This window comes from Branchiostoma belcheri, unplaced genomic scaffold (assembly GCF_001625305.1).
Source record: "Branchiostoma belcheri isolate BF01 breed outbred unplaced genomic scaffold, Haploidv18h27 scaffold55, whole genome shotgun sequence".
Lineage (NCBI taxonomy): Eukaryota > Metazoa > Chordata > Leptocardii > Amphioxiformes > Branchiostomatidae > Branchiostoma > Branchiostoma belcheri.
The window spans coordinates 343,306-368,883 of record NW_017804187.1 but is presented as its reverse complement, the minus strand read 5'-3'; the positions used below and the strand labels follow the sequence as shown (position 1 = coordinate 368,883).

Below are 25,578 nucleotides of genomic sequence, written 5' to 3'. Positions count from 1 at the left end.
AACAAATACAATATCAAAAGGATCTGAAAGCCCAGCTCAATGTGGGAAGGTTAAGGGTTATGGTTGAAAGGTTAGGGGTTACCTGTTCTCCAGAGCATGGTGCTGTAGAAGAAGTCCAACTCAGTTTGGGGAAGGTTATGGTTGAAAGGTTAGGGGTTAGAGGTTACTTGTGGGAAAGTTAAGGGTTATAGTTGAAAGGTTAAGAGGTTACCTGTTCTCCAGAGCATGGTGTTGCAGAAGTCCATCTCGGTGTGTGTGGGTGGGAGGTTAAGGGTTATGGTTGAGAGGTTAATAGTTGAAAGGTTACCTGTTCTCCATAGCATGGTGTTGTAGAAGAAGGAGAAGTCCATTTCTGTGTGGTGCTCGAGCGCGCCCCATCCCGTCGGCGCGGTGACGTAGATGTATGACACGTACAGCGGCACAGTCAAGGTCAAGTATGACTTTGCCTCATCACGAACTTGGAAGTCGGTGACGACAGACCCGCCGCAGATGTCAATGAGCTCGGTCATGTGATAGTACGCATCAAAGTTCCAGATGCAGCTCTTCAGGTCCAGATGCTTGTAGAGCTCCACCGTTTCCTGGATGGAAGGATGGAATGATGGAATGATTGAAGGAAGGAATGAATGAAGACCTTACTTTATTCTTGAATGCTTGTTCGGCCGAATGGCATATTTTCAGCAGCATGTGGTCACGGATTAAACAATTTTGCCAGTTGCAGAGCATATCCTTCCTGACTTTATATTTGGAAACTACAGACAGGATGTTAACCTTATATGAGTAAATACAACCTTATATGAGACATTCATTGCAGGTGCAGTACGTTCTGCTGACATGCTGGGTAGCTCTAATATAAGTCTGTGTGTTTGTGTAAAGAGCCCCTGAATACATGTACCTTTCCGCGCAGGTCCTCATCGAACTGGTGCGCGAACCCTGACCTCGCCAGGATGTCGTCGTCCCGCACTGCGTCCAGGAACCCTGTCTGGGTCAGACCATTGCGCTCCGCGGGGGTGACCAGGTTAGAGCAGACATGCTGCTGCCTGTAGACAGACTTGGACAGCAGGAACTGCAGGTTGTGCAGAGGGAAGGTGGAGACTAGAGGGACCATGCCGTCCTGGTGGGGCACCTGTGAACAATAAATAAATAATAAATAAATAATAACAAACAAACAACACTTGGACAGCAGGAACTGCAGGTTGTGCAGAGGGAAGGTGGAGACTAACGGTACCATGCCGTCCTGGTGGGGCACCTGCGGGAAAATAAACATAACAAATTTATAAAAAAAACTAGAATTTCAGAAAGGTAACATTGGCAATGCAAATGCATAATGTTTACCTTCGCATGTGGTCGGCTCTGTTAATTCTTACTCAAATACATTCATATATTAATATGGTGACAGAAGTCTAAATCCCTTCTACTATAAAATTGCAACTTGATGTAACCCTAAACCAGTTACCATTGTGACAGACGTCTGGTCCAGGCCATTGACCTTATTTGCAGAAGAGGAAGAAGGGGAAACAGAGCAAATACTATGCTTTCCTTCTGTTAACATAATGAACATACATGTAGCACAAGTAAAAAAACTTCTTTTGCATCATCAAAATTTCTCAACACAAAAATCTACAAACCTGTATGTTAATGTGCAGCCTGTTTGGGTGCCTGGGTTTGCCCGGTTCGATGTACTCGAGGTTTGCGATGAATGACTGAGCCTGGAACCCTCGCGACACGCCGGCCTTCACCGGAGTGTGGCAGATGTTCTCCGTTCCTATGGTAACGATGTTGCTACGGAGAGCCACACCCCTGTGGCCGTAACCGTCCACCGGCTGGGCCACGCAGCGCACATGGAACCTGCAGGGAAACAGATAAAAAAATAAGCCAGAAGCAACAACCGGGTAGTCAGGGTACTAAAAGAAAAGTACACATAACTAGAAAGGTATATGATTTACTAAGGGAATGCATAATATTCAACTTCACAATGTCATGGTCTAGTCTTGGTCTATACAGGGAAACAGGCAATAAAAAAATCATCCACCAGAAACAGCTGGGTTGACAGTTGCCAGGCACTTCATTTAATTTAAGAGAAACTAAAGGTAACATTTGCAAAGCTAAACTGTACTTAAAATGGTCTAGACTAAAAAAAAACTACTGCTCCGTTCATTCTTACTCAAACACATTCATATATATCAGTCCTCTAACTCTGTCACTTGCTACATAATGTAACCCAAGAGCACAGGGAGCACCAGTTATCATTGTGACAGACATCTGGTCCAGGTCATTGACCTTATGTGTTTGGAGAAGAAGAAAAAGAAACTGATTGAACAGAAACTATATGTACCAAGACAAATGAAACTCTACTACTGGACAAATTACGTAGATTACTTCTAGACATTTTGACTGACATCCATCACTCTTCTTCAGCGTCACTATCATTTTAGTGATGCTATAGAATCTGTTTTTCTTCTGCGAAGGTAAAAATAAAAAAGTAACCCGACCTCCTGCTAAAGTAGACGCTGTCCAGAACCTTCCCATCAGTCCTTGTGTACACGGTCGTGTCCGTCACGGTCTCAAACGGCTGCCTGGTTCCCATGGCGTCTGTCGGCATGGCAACCTCCCAGCTGTACGTGATGATGGACTCGTTGATGCCGGCTTGCTGGCAGAGTTCAGAGGTCACCGTGTACTTGGGGTACCTGGGGTCACACGGCTGGATGGAACAAGGCACAGAAAAAATTTTTTTCACAATTTTTAATTTACTAAATTATAACATAGAAAAAGCACAAGACTCAGTGGTGAGCAACTCTAGCACCTTACTTTTTTTAGTCTCACTAACGGTACTGACAAAGAAGAAATACAATATTAATTATAATTTATTAATGGTCTTAATCATCAAGGTCATTAATTACAATCATTGTGGAAGAAATTACTTAGAGTTAGAGACATCTACTTAAAATTGTGTTACGACACTGCTGACAGAATCATCAAATGTGAAGAGGGGTGTACTTACAGTCACACAGACGAGGGGGTATCCTGGTGATGGGTCCTTTTCTTTCTCCTGGGCGATCTCTACATCATCATAGTCCATCAGCGACACAAGCTGAGGAAAAAATAATAAGTCAGGTTTGGTTAAAACAATAATCTTGACTCATTTCATACTACATAACGCAATATTGTGACCTCCCAGACAACGTGGTCGGCCTGATCACTGACAACAACCTCCAGTCATTTAAAACATGAGTACACTGACATCTTCTTTCCATCATCAGGACTTATACATGTAGCTAGAACCTTGCAGTTGCTGTAAACCAATGATTAGCCAGGAGTGTTATTGTAATGTCACAACCCAGGCTATTGTTTATGTTATTATATTTTATTATAAAATAAAAAGTCATACTCTACAGGTTCATAATGCAACTGGAGTGTACCATTTAAACCGGATGAGGAGGGGAGATAAAACTGGACTGTACCACTTACAATGGGTGAGGAGGGGAGCACCAGGCTGCCGGACGCCTCCCGGTCCATGATGGTGACGGTTGCCATGGCGATCTTCCCCAGCACGGCATTGGTCGGCTCGTCGGGACCCAGGATGATGCTGAAGGACTCGTGCCACTCGGGCTTGTCGTTATACAGGATGTCTACTGGGAACTCCAGTGTTCTTACACCTGGGGGAGGGGGGCAAGGTCATTATACAACAGGGAACTCCAATGTTCTTACACCTGGGGGGGGGGGTAAGATTTGGTCAAAAAACGATCTATTAGATGATGAGTCATCTAGAGCCACTCGGGGGGAGGGGGGCAAGGTCGATTTACAGGATGTCTACAGGGAACTCCAACGTCCGCACACCTGGGGGGGAGGGGTGCAAGGTTATTATACAACAGGGAACTCCAACGTCCTCACACCTGGGGTGGGAGGGGGTCACTCAAGGTCACAAATGGGCATTAGCTCATTATCATGACTTATTGTCTTATCTCTGTATCTAAATTCTTTTCACCTAGAGCGGGAGGGGGCAAGGACACTCAAGGTCAACCATGGGCATTAGTTCACTAATCATGACTCATTTTATCTCTGATGTTTGACAATCTAAATTCTTTTCACCTGGGGTGGGAGGGGGGCAAGGTCATTCATGGTCCACTATTGGCATTAGAAATACATGTAGTTCAGAAGATCAACCAAGGGCATTAGAAACAGTTCACAAGGTAAACCATGGCTACTTTTCAGCCACATCACATGACGTACCAGGTTTGAACTTGAGTATGCGGCTCTTTGGACTGTAGTCGTCGCCGGACGTCGCTGACCCGTCGCGCGTGCTACAGCGGACCACGGCCGTGTCGTTACAGTCTCCCGTCCGCACGACCTTCACCATCACCGTCGCCATGGAGTCCGGCTTTGTCGGCTCGCGCACTTTGTACTCGCTCGCTTCAAACTGCACCGTCGGAGCTGGGACAGGAGAGAAGAGTTTAACAAAAAAACTGCAAAACCTTCACAACTGGTCTAACCTTACAAACTACTGCTCTGTTAATTGTTAACATTACTGAAACACATTCATATCACATACATATACACATACATAACAATATATGGAGAGCAGTCCCTCTAGCTCTGTCCTACTACTAAGTCTTGTACTCGCTCGCTTCAAACAGCACCGTGGGAGCTAGAACAGGAAAGAAGAGTGTAACAAAAAAACACTGTATCACAAACAGAGTATCCTTCCATACAGACATCTGGAACAGTCTCCCATACAACATGGTCGGCCTGATCACTGACAACAACCTCCAGTCATTAAAACAAGTTAGAGTCTGGCTTCGTCGGCTCGCGCACTTTGTACTCGCTCGCTTCAAACTGCACCGTCGGAGCTGTGCAGGAAATGTGAGTTTAACAACAAAACTACGAAACCTTCACAACTGGTCTAACCTTATACAAACTACTGCTCTATTAATTGTTACTGAAACAACATAACAATATATGGTGAGCAATCCTTCTAGCTCTGTCCTACTACTGTCTTTGTACTTGCTCGCTTCAAATTGCACCGTGGGAGCTGCAACAGGAAAGAAGAGTTTCAACAAGACAACTACACCAATATAAACGCCCCAGCTTGCTGTCCTCAAAAGTTTTTCAACAAATCCACATCAAATCACCGGGCCAAACCGTCTCTCTGGACAAATTTAGAATACTGGACACTGAACAGGACTATGTTTTAAGAGGCATTAAGTAGGCCATATATCAGGGGCACTCAGGCCAATATAAACTCCCTGGCACTTGACAAATAGCCAACATCATCCGTATCCATAAAATCTTGTGTGAATAAGGTCTTGTGCCTGTAACCGTAACTCTTGTGAGTATAAGTTGGAAGTGATATTGGTCATTCATTATCCTGATGAAGGTGACAGTGGTCATTGAAAATTTAATCTCTGTGTATACATCGTGTTTGAATTAAGTTCAACATTGTACTAAACTTCAACATTGTACTATGATTACTACCAAGTTGAACACAGATGAACTAACATGACAAGTTGACCTACCGTCCTCGTTGTTAGTGATGGTGACCTCTGCGCGGTTGGGCTTGCCGACCTTTGCCCCGCACCAATGGTTGCCCTCCGCGTGACCCAGCCGCAACACAAACTCCTCCGTCGGCTCAAAAATCTCATCTTCAACGATAAACACACTGCAGTTCTTCTCCTAAAGTAGAAACAACAATATGATTGTATCTAAGAATGTGTAAAAAAAGATGTCGTTGTTTTACACATTTTTTTGTGCTATAAGCCTACCTGGATTCATAATGATACAGAATGATACAGAATGACATTTGGGGAGTAGAAGATCAACGTTGTTGCGCCGCAAAAACGTGTTGGCAAACAGCAAACTCCTCGGCTGTATGTATACATACAGTTTAGAAGACTCCTAAAAATACAGCGAGCCTGGGGCAACTTAATTGAAAATGACAATCTAGATGAGAAAATATCAATAATATTTATATTAACAGCTGTGGCGCAAAAATCTTACATGATAAATTAAGAAATGTGTAGAGCACCAAGAAGTATCCAAGAATATGTGTATCTCAATTTGTGAAAAACAGCAATCATGGATCTAAAAAAAGTACCTTTTCCCCTGGAGCGAAGACGACCCTGAAGTCGTCGGTGTTCCTCCTCTCGTCGAAGTCCATCATGACCTGAGCCGACCCCTGCCGCGTGAAGCAGCGCACCGAGGACTCGTACGACGTGTCGCCCGTACGCGTGATCGGGACGTGAACTATGCCCTCCGACTCCTCAACTGTGAACTCTGACACTGAGAACTGCATGCTGGGAACTGGAAGGTGACAGGTCACACCCAAGTTAGTTTAGACAGTCCTACATCAAATTCTTAGATCTGCTTCTGTCCATGTTACCCTAAACATGAGGTAACATGATGTTAGTGTGATTGGGCTTCCCGACTTTATGCTGTATTTTTTAAAAATCAAAATGAAGTTAGCACCTGAGGGTGCCATCATTAATTGATGAAGATTGGCTCAATTAACATCACATCTCATCCGTTCACCTCAAATTAGTCTGATTATCTTAATTTACTGATACATTTCCTAAGTGAAACTCTACATGTAGAGTCCATGTAGTGTGTATTGATCAAACAGTTGTGTGTATTGATCTAACAATGACAGTGTGTATTGATCTAACAATGTGTGTATTGATCTAACAATGACATAGATAAGTGTGTATTGATCTAACATTGATGTACATGTAGTGTGTATTGACACTAAAAACAACGCCCAACACACCGTCCACAACCGTATCGTTGATAGTGACGACCGCCTGGAAGGGTTCCGCGAGTTCCGCGCCGACTGCGGAGCTGAGAAACACGACAAATGTCTCGTTTCCCTCGATCTTCGGGCTCTGCACATCGTCAAGGATCGTCAGGCTGCACGACTAACGAGGAAACACATTTGTAGTGTATTAGGGTCACTAAAATGTTACTGTAACAAGTTCAACATTTACCGTTGTCAAGCATAATTTAGTCTAATAGAGGAACACATTTAATAGGATCATCAGGCTGCACGACTAATGAAGGAGCATGTTTTATAGAATTACTAAAATGTTACAGTTCGACATGTTACCTCGAGCATGTTTTACAGCATAGTTTAACAGAGGAACACATTCATTCATTGTCACTAATTAACTGTTACACTGTACAGTACTGTTCAACATTTTACCATGACTGTTTCACAGTTAACAAGAAGTCAACAACACAGACATGACATATGATAAACAAACAATGGTAAGATAAAAAACTAACAATTTCAGCAACTTATTTCTGAATGGTACAATACCCATTCTTTCGTTGATTGCTAGAAACTATAATACAAACAGTGACACACAGCCACACAAACACACACACTACAATGGTTACAAGTAACATTAAACTTTAATCCTAGAGATATGTACTAGTATCTAACCCCAGCGTACCTGTGAAGTTTGCCCGGGGCCGAAGGTTATCTGCGAGGAGCTCGGGACATAATCCTCTCCGGGTCGCGCCGAGGCCGGGTCGGACAGACGGAACGCGCACCACACCCGGGAACTGTGGGATAGGTCCGTGCCCTGGCGGATGACCTCAATGTCAACCGTCCCAGCATCCTCTGGGAAGGCGAAGCTGGCTTCGGACAGGAACACGTGGGAGACTGCAACATGGAAAAAACAAAACAAAAATAAACAAACAAAAAACAAGTGGCAGGCAGGGAAGTTAACATGCATAAATTTCTTTATGAAGATTTACCACATTTATGGAAGGATTGACATAACAGGTGACTGTCACCTCTTCTAACCTAAATAACCATTAATGTTCTAGAAAGGTTCAAAATTATAACTGAGTTAGGCCAACAAAATAAATAAAACAAACAAACAAACATGTGGCAAGCAGGTAGGTTTTCATGCATAAATACTGATCTAACTACTGATATGATTTAGGAAACGGTCAGACGTTTCAGGTAGCTTCCACTCCTTTTCGTCAGTGACACTGAAGAGTTGTCACAAAGGAAGCTTTATAAGAATGAACTTTTGTTACTTACTTTAGGGTCCTACACAACCCTTTATGCTATGGTGCGACTTTATTGACAAACAAAGACTTGGGTAAAATTAGATGTGTTATACTTTTGTGAGAGAACCAGCAAATTTAGGCTACAGGTTGCCATGGAAACTGACCATCATTGGGCCCGTCGATCATGACCATGGCTTTGCTGGTGTCTCCGAGCCGGGCCATGAGGGAAGTGTCCGCCAGGGCGATCTCAAACTCCTCTTCCTCCTCAAACTCACTGTCATCTACCAGCTGTGGGGAGGGGGGCAAAGGGGTTAGTACAAGGTCAAACATTTATGAGCAGTGGGGAGGGGGCAGAGAGGTCAAACTCACTCACTGTCAGTGTCATCTACCAACTATAGACTCAACAACAAGGTCAAATTCACTGTCATCTACCAGCTGTGGGGAGGGGGGCAGAGGACAGAACAAGGTCAAACTAGCACATCAGCAGAACGTACTGCGCCTGCGAGAAACCCCCATTTTTCAGTTTTCATTGGCTTTTAGGTCAAAGTTGCAAAAGAAGTTTGCTTATGAAGACAATATATTTTTCCCACATAACATTTGGGAACAACAGATGGACTTATATGCACAAATACGACCTTACAAGAGACGTTCTGCTGAAGCGCTATGCACAAAACATTATCAGGGTTTTGCGCAGGTGCAGTACGTTCTGCCAACGTGCTAGACAAACTCACTGTCATCTATGAGCTGTGGGTGGGGGACAGATATGCTTAAATTACACATCTACATCTAAAGTACAGTAAAACAACACACAGTACAGTCACTACAGCATATTGTGGGGAGGGGGGGCAGGCATAGGTCAACCAATAACAAACTATGGAACCTGACCCTGACATCGCAGGTCAAACTCACTGTCATCTATCAGCTGTGGGGAGGGGGGGGCAAAGAAAATTACAAAACCACAGCATACTGTGGGGAGGGGGGCAGACAAAGGCCGTTCAATAACTAACTGTGTTCCCTGACCTTGACATCGCAGGTTGAGGTGGTGACCCCTGGGGGGAAGATGACCCTGAACTGGTCTGTCATGCCGCGGGTTCGGAAGTCTGACCCTGACTCCAGCCGGTTCAGACTGCTGCCCTGGGCTGACCTCGGGGTCGTGTAGCAGACAGCTGACACTGTGCCGCTCGGGTCACCTGAGAGACATGGGGAGAACATGTAAAGCTATAACACAAAATATCAAATAACAAAATCAAAGGGAGTTCATCTGCAGTGCCAAGGAAAGCCGCCAAGAGGTCCACAATCTGACCATCTCTTCGTTAGGTCAAGACCTCAACACATACTAAATTTCACGACAATCCATCCATGGCTTGTTGAGTTATGTTGCCAAACTGGTACTTAAATTTTCAAAATAAGAGACAAGTCTTCAGTTTAAAAAAGAGGAAACAGAAAATGAGACAATGTTAGTAATCCTGAAATAAACATACTGCAGCCTCACAATGGTGACAGCTTCATCAGAAATATGTTCAGCACCAAGGACAGCAACCAGCTATGAGACAAGTCTTCAGTATTGAACAGAAAATGAGGATGGATATTTCTAACACTGTGTAACTTCCATCAGAAACGTATTCAGCACCAAGGACAGTGACCAATTGTGCCACAAGTCTTCAGTATTGAACAGAAAAAAGACATGACGTTGAAGCATACCTGTCCTTTTGATGTTAGCGAACAGGTAGCCGGCACTCTCGTTCACGTGGTACATCTTCTGAACAAACTCCACGGTGGGCTCTGTCAGGAAAACACAACAACATTTTTTTTATTAAGTGGAAGGCAAAAGATGTCTAAAGATGTCTAACTATGCAGTGCATCTTCATATACCTATATATAGTATCTAAATTCTAATGGCAGCGTCAGACTTATGCTGTTGACATTAGAAAATCAGCCAAGCATATGTATTGTAACAATGCCTTTGAATAAATTGTCAGACTGTTAAGTAAGATCTTGGAGTTACTTACACCAGTAGTCCAGGTTGGATGCATGAGTGGAATAAAAACAAATCAATGTTGTAACACTTTAATGTATATGTACAAAAGTCAGGTAAGTTGTGCAGATTGCCTTTCCCAAGGACAGGCAACATCTAGCCGACTAACCAGGATCTTATGCCTGCTAGCCTTACCACTGGGCCGTTTGACACCAACACTATACATGGATATGGAAACAAGTGATGACCTATGACCTACCGTCCTCGGTGTCGTTGATATTAACGGTGGCCTGGACGGTTTTCCCGAGCAGAGCGTACGCGGGCATGCTTAGTTCGACGCCGAAGCTCTCCACGCCTTCGTACACGCTATCGTCGTTTATCACGATCGTGCAGAACTTCGTGTCTTCTCGCTCATCAAACTGCACCTGGAGACCAACAGGGGAACGTACAGGTGAGACCAACTTTGACTTTGAACAACTACAAAAAAAAGTCTCTGATGATACCAACTTGTAAACATATTGGTGAGATCACACCGCAAACACACTTGTACCAACTGCACAAATGTCCTGGGGATGCTCACAGTACAAACATACCAATGATACCAAACTGTACTGTAAGTAATTGCAGTGATTTTAATTTCCTTGTTTTCATAGTCACTTCTATCCTGTAAACACATCTCATCAATGAAAAGGTGCCGACATTGAATTGCCACCAAGTACATATTCAACTGCAAACGACAATACACCACAAACTCAAATGATTTTCATGTACATGACATGATGTTATGGTGTTCCAAACTACAAATCTACAGTACACAATTGCTAGACAGCCTTAATGGTTTTAATAACTCCAGAAGCCTTCCATACCTGCCCTGCGTACTGCACGAAGTCCAGCTGCCCCGGCTTGGCTCCAGACTTGTCTGAGGATGTGGCCGTTCCTGGTTCTGTTCTACACAGCACGATCGCATACTGCAAAACAGATGGCAAATGCAATTGGAACTTCAACATCAACACACAACAATGGGATCTCTTATTGGAACAAGTACTTGGCTTGGGTATTTGATCCAGAGCAAGTTGAAATATCTGAAAACTTTGCAGACAACAGAGAAACAGTATTTCCAGGCCTGGAAGCCCAAAAGCTAAAGTTTGGTTTTGTTTGTCCATAGGTGCTAACATTATAAGCAACCTATCCAAGACGAATCTACCTCGGTCCTCTTTGTGGTCTTCTTGGGCATTTTTGACTATATTATCATTAAGCCTGCTGCAAACAATAAACAAAATTCATAAATTAAAATGAATAAGGAAAAACAGTTCCTACCTGGTTGAGGTTTCCCGTCCTCTTGACCGTGACGCTGACAGTCCCTCCCGTTTCGCTGACGTTGTACGCCGCGTGCTCGAAGCTGACCAGCGACCACCGGATACGGAACACGTTGCCCCTGACGACGTTGGGTTTGCTGTCCGCCACGTCGAACATAAAACGGTCGCTGGTTTTCCCCGTCACGGAGTCGTCCAGAACGTAACGCACAATCCCCACATTTACCTCCTCTGTAAAAGGCAAGTGTTTCATCATGAACTTAACGCACAATCCCCACATTTACCTCCTCTGTAAAAGGCAAGGATTCATCATGAACTTAACGCACCATCCCCACATTCATCATGAACTTAACGCACGATCCCCACATATTTGTCCTTGCCTTTTGGTCATCAATATTATCATTGTTACGTTTCAATTATAAGTTAACTATCATAAGTTAAAATCTCACTGGGTCAGTCTACTGAAGAAGACCAGAGTGACTAGTAGAAAGCTCAAGGTGAGAACATTTCCCTTTTGTATTGCAACAAAAGTTTTACCTTTAAACATGTAACTACCACCACTTTCATTGATAGCAGAAGCAAAAATTGTTCTTTTTAGTCTTTTTACGTAACTCACCCTGTGTGAAGGTGGACACAGAAGTGCCTGGTTGTGCCACAGTCTCCAGACGCCCATATTTGGGGGGTGAGGTGACTGTGTACACCAGCTGGCTGTCCTTGGTGTCGGGGTCGGTGGTTTTCAGGTCCCTCTTCGTGATGATGTTCATGGCCTGAAAATAACAATTTTTATTAGAAACTAGAAACTAAGGTAACATTTGCAAATAAAATACACAATGTTTACCTGGAGACGATGTAGCCTAACAAACTACTGCTCTCTTTGCCAAGCAACTGGATATGATTTTGGAAATGGTCAGATGTTTCAGGTAGCATCCACTACCTTTTGTCAGTGACACTATAATTTTTTTTGGCATATCTTATTACCTGGATGTCTAACCTCTGTTTCTTCTTACTCAAACACGTGTATGTTTGTATTCTGACCACATGCATATGTATGGTGACCAGCCCCTCCAACACTGTCCTGCCACTTGCCACTGCCACTGACTGACTGATAGATTGACAGCTCTGACCTTGCCATCCACATACTCCAGGTACTGCAGGCCCAGGTTGGTCACAATCCGCGGGGTTCCGTCATCCACAGGCAGGATCTCGATCTGGAAGGTCTGATGGGGGAAACAAGAACACTGTAAATGGTGGTTACTACACACCTACCAGACTACCAAAACCCCATACACCTCCTTCTCAGGATCTCGATCTGGAAGGTCTGATGGGAGAAACAAGAACACTGTAAAGGGTGGTTACGATGCACCTACCAGACTACCAAAACCCCAGACACATCCTTTTCATTAGGAGGGTCTGATGGGGGAAACATAAACACTGGTATTGCTAGTCTACCAAAATCTATCCTCCTGAGTGCTGGTGCCATCGTGCATTATTTATTTATCTTATTCTTTAAAAAACAAACAAAAAAAAAACACCTGTGGTGCTGTTGTCGCGATGACTCTTCCATCTACTTCCACGGTGAAGTCCGGATTCGTCCCATCGGACACGGCGAACTCAAAGCTATCCTCCTGGGTGTTTGTTCCGTCGTGCGCGTAGCTGATCCGGTTCTCGTACACGTCTGTCATGCTGAACTTTGACACACGCCGGTAGGTCACCTCGTTAGAGGTCATCTCGACCTTGCCGTGGTAGGGGGGTCGGGTTACCGTGAACATCACCTGCTGTTCCTGTAGGATAGAGGGAAAGTTTAGCCACCAGTTTTCAGACTGTATTCTACAGGAAGTATATGCCACAAGAAATTAAATATTACATGATCAATATATTGTGATTTGACTCTGTTATTTAATGGACACTCAGAACTTTTTAACAATAACCTTTTATAATACCTACCTGTAATAAGTGCTTGATTTGAAATGCAACATGTTTGTCATTTCTTGTTAATGATTGTGAAGTAAAATTGTGAACATCAGAAAAGTGTTAAAAAAAGAATGATTCTAAGCACACTCTACAATCAATTGTTCAAAGTAATACTATGTAATTCACCCTGTGGCTGTGATCTAACTTGAAGTTTGCTATCATTAACGTACCTTTGAATGTGACTTTTGACAGCCTTGAATGTACCATTTACCATGCGTGTATGTCATGTAGGGACACACCTTTGTAATAATGCACATCACATGTCATGTATGTAGGAACATATATACAATGCATGTCATGTCATGTAAAGAAACCCACCTTAGTATCAGCATCCTCTGCCTTGAGCTCGAACTCTGTGATGGTTTTCCTGACTCCCTCCTGTACCCGCAGCCCCAGGTTGGTAACCATGGGAACCGCATCATCCACGGGGAGGATGGTGATGTAGAACGTCTGGCTCACCTGGGGCATGGAGGGGGGGGGGCAGAAATTTCAGTTTTACTTCTGTTCTGTAGGTCAGCAGAACATATTGCGCCTGCGCGAAACCTGTAGTGTAGAGTGCATAGCACTTCAGCAGAACATCTTGTATAATGTCGTATTTGCGCATATAACGTTGTGTCAGAAAAGATAACCTCTGCAACAGGCAAAATTCTGATGCAATGTTGACCAAACATCCAACGAAAACTGTGAGAATCAGGGTTTTGTGCAGGCGCAGTATGTTCTGCATACATCCACCTACAAGTCTGAACTTCATCATTCTCACTAATGTTACATCAATCAGAACTGTGTGTTGCACTGAGCAAAATGTCAAACCAGGGCATTTTGCCATACAGCATCTTTCTTTTAGTTTGTTCTTCGCTTGAAGAACAAAAATTGAATTTTCCCAACTATGCAAGTCACTGGTTATAGGTACAAACTTACCATCATTAATTTCAATATCAGTTTTCCATGAATATCAGATTTTGTACTAGATTTTCTTTACCTTGGACCAGAATGTTTTGTACTGTGTGTATGGGATTGAAAGTTCAAGAACTTGAGAAACTCGAATGAACAACTACAAAGTTACAAGTGTTCTATTGTCCTCACCTGGTTTTTGCCGTCTGACACAGTAAAAGTGAAACTGTCCATATGTTCCTCCTCCTCACTGGTGTGGATGTACAGGATATTATGGGCTGCCAGGTCCTTCTGTGTGAAGGTCGTGATCGGAGCCCCGGGGACAGCTGTGTGCTCAAGGTGACCCCAACGTGGCTCTGATGTGACCTTGAATAACATAATATTTAAATGTTTTTAGAGTTAAAACTTTAGATCCAACACAAAAAATTCTTTCACCTAGAGCTTTCGACCAGTCACTCTGGTCTTCCTCTGAGTAGACTGACCCAGACGCCACATGACAAGCCTCACTGGGTCAGTCTACTGAGGAAGACCAAAGTGACTGGTCGAAAGCTCTACGTGAGAGAATTTTTTGTGTTGGATCTAAAGCTCTATAATACGATGCCAAGGCCTGTTTTTTTTTTTTTTTGGCCTGTCGCTTAATACTTTTTTCTGAAAAAAATCAGAGAACTAACAAATCAAATTGGTGTGGCTATTAATAAAAAATGAACAAAATAATGAATAAATAAAACAGAACAAACCTCAAACACCAGGTCTGCAGGTTCGCTGTCTGCGTCCGTTGCTGAGAGAAGGTTGGTTGTGATTTTCTTGGAGTCTCCCTCATTCAGCACCAGGCCTTTGTTGGCTACTACAGAGGGAGGCAGGTAGTCCTCTGGAAAATAGTGTTAAAACAGTGTGAAAATGGTTCAGAAACCATAATTTGCATAAATTTGCATGAAGAGCCCTACATTCATGATGTCCCTCCTAGACCATAGTATGACCTATCTTAAACTGATCAGAAAACATTAAGGTATCACCCTATAGTACTGGCCAAAGTATGTACAGGGTGGTCTACGGTTTTTTCAGGCTTCTCCTCCTGGACTAATATTACTGTTTTCATTTCTGGCTACCAGCCAATCAATGGCAAAGGGATAAGGCAGACAGATAAAGATTATGAAATTGTAGTACAGTTGCAGGTAGTTGTCTGAAAAAACAGGACGCAAACAGTATGAAAATGGTCTAGAAACAGAGTAGAAAACAAGCAGTATACCATTATAATTGCTTTTAATGTTCATGACATTGTAGAACAGATAAAAGCAGTCCTCTAGTACAAAATTTAAAACCGGACGTAAATTGTCTAAGAGAAACAGAGTAAAAAGCAAGCATGGAAAACAGTGCAAGCATGCAGCCCTCTCGAAAACAGGGTACAAACGGTATGCAAATAAAAAACAGAGTAGAAACTAGCATTATTACCATTTTCATAGGCTGTCATTGAGTACCAGTCAATCAATCAATGGCAATAACGATTGTGTCATTGTGGTACAGCAGGGCTAGAAATACTACCTGTATGTAAAAGCGCAGGGGAAGTTGGGTCCAAACTCACCTGTGACAGTAATGTGGAAAGTCTGGTCGATCATCTTGTTCCCCTCCGTGTCGATCAGGTCAAACTTGAAGGCTGTGGAGCCGCTGGGCTGCCCTGGACTGTGCTGGTAACGAACATCACCTGTGAAAAAGAACACACCATTGCTATGTGCAGGTTTACCTTTTGTTATCCCCTTTTGTGTGCATACACTCTGAATCTGAGTTCAAACAACAATCATAGCATTTCAAACCATCACATAAGTTACATGTTTCATCTCATATGCCATGCACCCTTGTTGCAATGTGACATGTACACTTGTTGCCATGGTGATGACAATAATACCCTTGTTACCATCATGATAGTGACCTGACACCTACCCTTGTGGCCATGGTGACATGACACATACCCTTGTTCCTATGGTAACATGACACTACCCTTGTTGCCATAGTGATATGACACGTACCGTTGTCGATGTCGTCCTGTGAGAACTCGTTGACAAACCCGTCTGCCGACACCCTCAGGAACTGTCCGCCCCTCCTCACCTGCAGGTCACCCAGGGTCAGGTCAGAGGTCAGTTCAAAGGTCAGCTTGTGCTGGTCGGAGTCCACGTCTGTGCCCCTCAGGATGGACCTGGTGATGGCTGCAGAGGTGCCTGGAGGGTGAAAGGTCAGGGTGCATAGGTTAGAATGCATCAACCCTAAGGGCAGTTATGGAAAATTTACCATCTTACTAGGGATACAGATATGTGTCAGGGCTGGAAATACTGGTTGCATTTGTGCCTTAGTGCACCCAAATTTGGAGCTGTGCACCCAATTTTTATCTGGGGGTAACCCAAATATTTTTGTAGGTTTAGGTACGTAAAGATGTTAAATGCATAATAGTATGCAAACAAACACCATCCGTACCAGCCGGCAGCTGTAGGCCGCGGTTGATGGTAACCCTCGGAGCCTCGTCGTTCAGCAGCCCCACCGTGACCTTGATCTTCCCCTCCTCTGTGAACTGCCCGTCCGTCAAGGTCACGGCGAACTCGTCTGATTGGGTCTCGCTGCCGTCGTGGATGTAGCAAATCAGCTCGTCAAGGACGTCCTAAAGGCAGAGAGAGAGGTCAAGGTCAGTGAGAAAAACCCACCATGAGTTACCCGCACAATCCCCAGAGTTCCAGCTAAGCAACTCAATACTTGTTCAACCTTATTAATTTATCTAGAAACCTTGTACACACCTGGTGGGAGAAAACACTGGTACCTCCAGAAAAAAAAAAACAACCACAGGGATGTACTGACCTGATAAGAGAAGCTGGCCCCCACGGGCAGAATGGCACCTTCCTGCATGGCCTGGTCCGCAAACTGCCTCTTTCTCAAGTTTCCTGTCAGACAGAGAACATTTGGTAAGAAGCAGTAACCTGACACCCCTAACCTTTGACACTTGGCCTTCCCCCACTACCACCCTTGACCCCTGACCCTACTCCCCATGTTGGGGCAGCCTCCTGACCCTGAAGGTCAGCTCCTTTGGTTTAAAACAATAGTAACCTCACCCTTAACCCTTGTCACCTACCTACCCACTGCCCTTTGACCCCTGACCCTGCTCACCGTGCTGAGGCAGCCTCCTGACCCTGAAGGTCAGCTCCTGGTCGGGCGTGTCCATGTCGTGTGCGTACAGCGACACGTTGGTTACCATGGCGCCATGACCCTCCGGGCAGACCACGCTCTCCATCAGCATCACGGGCTGCTCGTCATTGGTCAGCTGAACACAACAAACCATGGTTACTATGGTGATGTCATAGGTCAGGTGGAACACAACAAATGTAGTTACCATGGTGATGCTATATCATGGTCAAATCAGCTGGAATTTGGTGATGTTTGACCAGTATGGAGATGTTACCATGGTGATGTGGTTACCATGGTGATGTGGTTACCATGGAGATGTGGTTACCATGGTGACGTGGTTACCACGGTGACGTGGTTACCATGGTGATGTGGTTACCATGGAGATGTGGTAACCATGGTGATGCGGTTACCGTGGTGATGTGGTCACCGTGGTGATGTGGTTACCATGGTGATGTGGTTATCATGGAGACGTACCCACCTGTATGGAGATGTTGAATCTGTATGTCGGTGACTGGTTGGTCCCGTCAGTGACGTGGAAGAGAAATCCGTCCCAGACAGGCTCCAGGTTCTGGTGCAGGTTCTGTACGTAGTGGATCGCTCCGTCCAGCAGGTCCTGTACGCTGAACTGGGAGATGGGCAGGCCGGCTGCAGTCGTCTGGGAGCCTTCAGCTGTATCATAGAACAGTACAGAACTTAGTACAACAGACAGAACAGTACAGAACAGATTCTGGTGTAGGTTCTGCACGTAGTGGATCGCTCCGTCCAGCAGGTCCTGTACACTGAACTGGGAGATGTGCAGGCCGGCCGACGTCGTCTGGGAGCCTTCAGCTAAACATAGAACAGTACAGAACAACATTACTTGGTATTACAGAATATTACAGAACAGGTTCTGGTGCAGGTTCTGTACGTAGTGGATCGCTCCGTCCAGCAGGTCCTGTACGCTGAACTGGGAGATGGGCAGGCCGGCAGCGGTGGTCTGCGAGCCTTCAGCTGACAACATTACAGAACTTTCGGCTGAGAACTTTGTATTACAGACAGAACATCACATAACTTTCTACCTTCAAGTGATGAGGGAACACATACATGTACATAAATGTACAGAGCCGCAATCATTTTCCATCTGCAAGGAAATGCCCATTGCCTGGTGTTTAGTAAAATCCACACATCTGCATTCTACAAATTGACTTGTGAACTAAGGGTCCTTCTTACAGGCCTAAAGAATGACCAGTAACCTTAGACAATTATGTGTCCTACAGAATAAGCTGCTAAATGTTCTACAGAACTCAACATGTGTATATCAGTTGGTATTCTGTAGAATGCCTAGAACCTATGTTGCCTGGCGTTCTTCAAAACAAGCTGCTAAAGGTTCTAGTACTACAGAGCTCAACATGTGAACAGTGGTTGGTTTCCTACAGAATGCCTAGAACCTACGTTGCTTGGTGTTCTACATTTTAACAAGCTGCTAAAGGTTCTAGTACCACAGAACTCAACATGTGAACAGAGGCTGGTAATCTGTAGAACGGCTAGAACCTACGTTGCTTGGTGTTCTACAAAACAAGCTAATAAAGGTTCTAGTACCACAGAACTCAACATGTGAACATGTCCATTTTCTACAGAATGACTAGAACCTACGTTGCTTGGTGTTCTCCAGGTAGCCGAAACTGGGCGGGGTGTCGACTCGGACGATCAGCTCGGATTTGGGCGTGTCCGCGTCCGTGGCAACGATGTCCTGTGATGTCAGCAGGGCGCGCCCACCTTCAAACACCTGCAGGGCAACAGGTGGGATGGAGTTTTAAAAAATTAGACATGTTGTTTTAAACATACTTATATTTGTATGTTTTGTGCAGGGAGCTTTGAAACCTGCCAACATACAGTATATGTATGGTGACATGCTGACCATGGATTAATAAATGAAAATGACATGAAATACTTTGTTGTATCCCATTTTAATATGATTACATTTTACCCAAGATAACACTTAATATTTACATCATGTTAGTGATGAGTATCATATTGTCAAGTCAATACTGGAGTCCCATTTCCTGCCATACAGATTCTTGCATCCACTGGAAGACATCAAATTAAAAGGTTCAATGAGCTCCAAAGAGGAAACATGAAGGTGTACAACAGTGTACGATTGGTTGTATAAAAAGAGTCTCTTTACTCTTCAATATCAACCTGATGAAACTATAAATTCACAGATAAAAGTGTACAGTTGTACTGGTAAGCAAATATCGTTTGTACATGTAACATGTGGTGTTCCTGTACTGTTGTAGTAATGTACTGCTTAGTACATATGTGTTGAATGTGTAAAATGTATTCTTGACCTCGAGTCCCTTCCCGACGCTGACGACTGGCGGTTGGTTGTTCCCGGGGGAAACGGTGATGCTGAGCAGCTGATTGGGCAAGCTGTGACCTTCTCCGTCCTCCACGCTGAAGAACACGACCTCTGACACGGGCTGGCCCCCGACCTCACCCAGTGATGTGTACCTGGGACAGGTCAGAGGTCAGGTCAGTTTTATTCATGTATGTACATTGAACAATGTCACATGAAAATACATTGGATTTTTACAGACACTGCTTTCCATTAGATAACAATAATTCGTAAGCGCAATTCAAAACTTTTCACACAAAACATTACATAATACATAATGTATAAAATACAAAATGCGAGGCAAGTATACAAGATGTATAAAAGGACCTTTACTGAAAACTCAACATGACCTTCAGTCCAGGGCCAGGGGTCGTTTTCTCGTGGTGTAATCAACCATTACTGGATTATAAAGCTGCCCACCATCACCTTTGACCCATGAACTCCAGTTCATCATGCCCTTTGACCCACCTGGCTGTCCTTTGACCCACCTGGCTGCCCTTTGACCCACCTGATACTGAAGCTGTTGACCTGTTCCTGAGTGAAGGTTGCCCCCCTACCCAGCGCCTGGTAGGTGCCGTCCGCCTGCCGCCTCTCCAGCCTGCCCTGCTGCAGTTCCGACTCCAGCCTGTAGCTGATGGGGGCGCTGCTGTCACTGCTGTAGAACAGGCTGTCCCGACTCAGGGTCGAACTGCCCAGCTCCGGAACACTCAGGGTCAAGGTCGCAGAGGGACCTTTCACAGGACCTGTCTGCGCCACCTGCAAACAGGAAGAGATGATGATGTTTCTGCATCGTCCTCAGAAATAGTGCACGGAAATGCAATCGAAACTGATACAGGAAAATTTATAGGGAAGTTACTTTTTTGGTTAACACAGAGATTTGAGTCTGTAGTTACATTTTTTCATTCACCCAATCAGAGGTACCACACACACCATTCACACATGGTTACCTAGTAACAGTTCCTACCTGCATGACGGAGACGGAGATGGTTGCCGTGACGACCGACGAGCCGTCGCTAACGGAGACCTGGAACTGGTCGGAGCCGCCCTTGAAGCCGTCGTGCAAGTAGAAAAACATGTTCCTGTCAATGTCCTGCAGACTGAAGATGTAGCCTGGAGAGACAGGGAAAAGGTTTAGGGGACCTGACCCATACCCTTTACCCCATAACCTCTACCCTAAACTTTAACCCTTAACCCATAGCTAACATGACGGGATATTTTTCCGTCGTGCAGGTAGAAAAACATGTTCCTGTCGATGTCCTGCAGGCTGAAGATGTAGCCTGGAGGGGCAGGGAGAAATATGTTTTTCTGTGAAGGCCAGGTTCCAAGAACATACACGGCCAAGGTCAGCCAGTTCAGAGGTGTCACAACACAGCCACATGGAGTCAATTGGCACTGTAATGATTTTGGACACTGAACAAGACTATTTCCTGAGAGGGGTGAAAAAGGCTATTTACATCAGGGCCCATCACCCTTCACTGAACCGCGACAGGGGCCGACATCGTCTACCAGATACCTTTGACCCAGTGTTGACGTCACACTTCAAAGAAACCCCATGACAAGCCTCACTGGGTCAGTCTACTGAGGAAGACCAGAGTGACTGGTCAAAAGCTCTACTGACCTTCCCTGAGGACCTCCTGCCAGGTCGTGTCCTTCTGGATGACCTTGCCCATCATGGGTGCCTGTTTGAGGGTGAAGCGAAGGTCGGACAGCGGCGTGTCGGGGTCGGTTACAGCCAGCTGCTCCATCCCCACAGGCACGGTTCCTCCCTGATTTTAGGAACAGAGAGCAGAAAAAAGCTGAAGTCCATATGCTATAGCTAAAAAGCAATTACTCGTTATATGATTTTGGAAACTGTCAGGCATTTCAGGTAGCATCCACTGCCTTTCGTCGAGTTACATTGGAGAGTTGTCAGAAAAGCAGAAAACTATTGATTGATCAATTATAGTTCGTACTTATAAACCTGCCTTTCTGACAACTCTCCAGTGTCACTGACGAAAGGTAGCGGATGCTACCTGAAACGTCTAACCGTTTCCAAAATCATATCCAGTTGCTTGGGTAACTGTTTTTTGGCAAATCATATTACCTGGATGTCTAACCTTTACCAATATAAGCTAAATTCCACCTACTTTTTTTCAGTCTAGTCTAAACTTACGCAAAAGATACAAGTTTTTCAAACCTAATTAAAAAAGAAGGACAGACACATTTAGTACATGAATGTGTGACCTTACCTGAGTGACCTTGATGATGCTGTTTGGGCTGCTGAACCTGGGCGGGGCGTTGCCGTCGGAAACGACCCTGATGATGAAGGGCTGAGCTGGGAGGGTGTTCACCCCGTCAGAAACTGGATCAACAACAACGACAGTCAACAGAACATAATGAACAGAACTACAACTGAGTACTCTTTCATGAAATTCACAATTAATGTTTTTATACATGTATTTTCAATAAGTTGATTTTGTGAAATGTGTTTTTACCTGTGAATGCGAACTGGAAGGACTTGTCCCTCTGGGCAGGCCTCGCACCTGGAAATGGTGAATAACAACAGTCATAGTAAAAATATTATCATCCCTTCAGGTGTTACTAAAGGTAAGACCTTTGCTTGGTTCCAATTAATTTACTTTTAATTCACGAATCCGGAGTTAAATTCCATACATCTGGACTAGAAACCCCTTAGTGACATACCCTTGGAACATGAGGCTGGATGACCCCAGCCCGTAGCTGCTGGGTGCAGGTCGGTAGATGACCTTAGACCCAGAATAGCCCTGACCAATGACCCCTTAGTGACATACCCTTGACTGACCTTGGAACATGAGGCTGGATGACCCCGGCCCGTAGCTGCTGGGCGCCGGCCTGTAGATGACCTTGCCTGCCTCCAGCTCAGCCTGCGTGAAGCTCTGCAGCGGCACGTAAGGTCGGTCGGCGTGCTCCAGCATTCCGAACTCCGTGGAGAACGTCCGCGTGACCTCGTACCGAAGGTCGCGGGCGTCGGAGTCAAGGTCGATGTAGGACAGGTGGGCGGGCGTGATGGTGGTGATCTGGTCTGCGATGGCCTGGGGGAGACAGAGCATGTTTGTTTGTTTGTTATTCTGTTACAAAGATACAAAGTAGGCACAGTTCACTTTGGATCATACTAAATTAACAGGTGACATAGTATTTTCTTCTGGGTGTGGAAAGCCCAACATCCTTATGGTTGACCAAAGAAGAAATTGTTTGACAATGTAAGGGAGGACTTCCACCACTTGAACCTACATAACGTCAACCCACAGTATAGAGGCAAATGGTGGGCTACCATCACGCCTTAGCATCAGTGTGCAAGTACATCTAACCATCGGAAGACGAGGAACAACAGACCATAAAACGGATAGTGAGTGAATGAGTTGTGGTGTCTTAATATTAAGTAGTGCAAGTCTTAGACATGTTACTAAAGCTTCATTCATTCCTATCAAGCTTTGCTACCACTATGAATAAGTCAGAAATTAATCAAGAGAAAAATGCTGTCACAGTATAAAACTTGTACCGTTATAGAAAGTGGCATGGCCACTCCTGGTGCCACCCGTGGGGGCTCATCGTTAGAAGGGAGAATCTGGATGTTGAACTCCTGATCCTCCAGCACATTGGGTGGGTCGGCTGAATCTGTGACCTGTGTACAACATGTGTGCTGCCATTAGTAAGGAGAATCTGCATGCACATCAATCAATGTCTAAATTTACAGATAAAATACAGATAGCAAAGACATGTACCAGCTGCAAACTATCTGATTTCACATGTTCTGCACATTAGGCCACACAAATTTGATTTGTTGGCTCTCGGATTTTTTCATAAAACATATAAAGTGACAGGGAAAGAGAACAGACCTAAGCAATAATAGGAGCCATCGAGTCTACATAACAGACTGGTTTGTGATTCAAACAATGAATTTGAAACTTTTAATGAAACCACTGTATTGATAGATGGAAAAACTGTAACAAATAGGAACACAAGGAGCCCAATTTTTTTTCTTTTCTTATGAGAATAAAATTGATGCATGGGAATCCGAGATCCAATTAATTAGATTGGTGTGGCGTTATGAAAAAAATGTTAAGAAAGACATTATAGTTTTCACCTGAAACTTGAAGAAGTCTCGGGTGGTTTCGCTGCCGGAATGTCGGTAGAATAGATGACCTTCGTCAATGTCAGTCTGTCGGAACTGGGTGGCCCGGGTCTGCATGCGCCCCCCCTCCTGTGACTGCCAACCAGAGGGGGGTCCATCGGCCAGGACAGGTAACACAATCAACAGCTCACCTGGAAGGAAAAAACAATCAGTGGACACACCATATACAGTTACTCAGCAACTGGATATGATTTTGGAAACCGTGAGTCAGACGTTTCAGGTAGCAGCCACTACCTTTGTCTTTTTGTCAGTGACACTGACGAAAGGTAGTGGATGCTACCTGAAACGTCTGACCGTTTCCAAAATCATATCCACTTGCTTGAGTAACTGTTTTTTGGCTTATCTTATTACCTCCTTCACCGACGTACTGAGGGGTCAGTGTGGGGGTGTCAGGCTCAATTTATGGATCAATGTTGGGAAAAAACAATGTAGAGGTGTAAGCCCAACTTCAATGCTTTTCAATTTAAAGATTTACAAATCTGCCTGTATAGCCTGGTTGCCTGGTGTCCCTTGAATAAAGTCAGAGCAATAATACCTCTACATGTATGGGCTGCTAGATGTGCCCCTAGTAACAAGCCAGACCTACCCTGCTGTGGGTTGCCGGGTGTGTCCCTAGTAACCGTTGCCAGGTGTGTCCCTAGTAACCATACTTACCCTGCTGTGGGTTTCCGATGGGCGGAGTCAGCCTGTAGATGAGCTGGTTGTCGGGTGTGTCCACGTCGGTTGCCATGAGCATGTTGGAAGTGATCTGGACCATCTGGCCCTCCTGTACGTGGGCCAGGGTGTTGGCCACCAGCAGGGGCCCGTTGTTGTCCTGTAGGGGAAAATGGTAGGTTCAGAACATTTCTATCACATTTGATATTTGATAAACAACCAAAATGACTCTATTGCCTGGATGTAGATGGCCTCTTTAATCCCATGTGCGAAAAAGTCTGGGGGGGGGGTGACACAAACTTTCTGACTTTCTGCAACTTACGATCCACTGCTCACGAAGTCACGTGTGTCATCTGCATAACATGATGTTACGGAAGCAGTGGATTGCTCATTCCTTGACAAAGACTGGAGTTGCACAGTCAAAATTTTGGTCCAATCCCTTCTGTTGGAAATTACAGCTTAAACTGCTTCATAATGACTTCTACCAAGTTGAAAACAGATGAATTTTCAAGATAACAAAAAATGACTAAAAGCCATTGAGGACAACACTGCAACATATGGAATAAACACTGATCGATCCATGTTGGGATCTGATGTTGACTGTTGCAGATCTAAGAACCATTCCCCTACCTGAGGTTTGATCTGTATGTTGAAGAGGACGTTCTCCAGGTTAAAACCGTCAGAAATCTGCAGCAGGACGACGTCACTCTGCGTCTCACTTCCATCATGCACGTACCGCACACTCCCAGCATGCAGTTCTGCCAGCGTGAAGGTATCGAGTTGCCGCTGGTTACGGGAGGCGAGGCGGCCATGGGCAGGGCCTGGTGGGGGGAGGAAAGTAATCTGAAATTTAGCTCAGGCCTACGAAAAAAAATTTGTGTTTGCTGTTTCAGTCTGAAAAAAATTATGGCTGGTGAGTAGGGATTATCTCTTTTTTAGACTTTAGCAATCATTACTGATCCAACTTATACAGTAAAACTTTATAATGTATAACGCTATATGTACTGTACACAGTATTTATAGGTTCATTGAACAGGGGAAGATTTATGTCCCTCTCTTAATCCCAAAAAACTGTAAC

General features: G+C 44.6%; 1 pseudogene; it reads right to left on the bottom strand.

Moving 5' to 3' along the window:
* LOC109481283 overlaps positions 1-25,578 on the bottom strand; it is an 87,948-nt pseudogene that overhangs the window by 4,921 nt on the left and 57,449 nt on the right.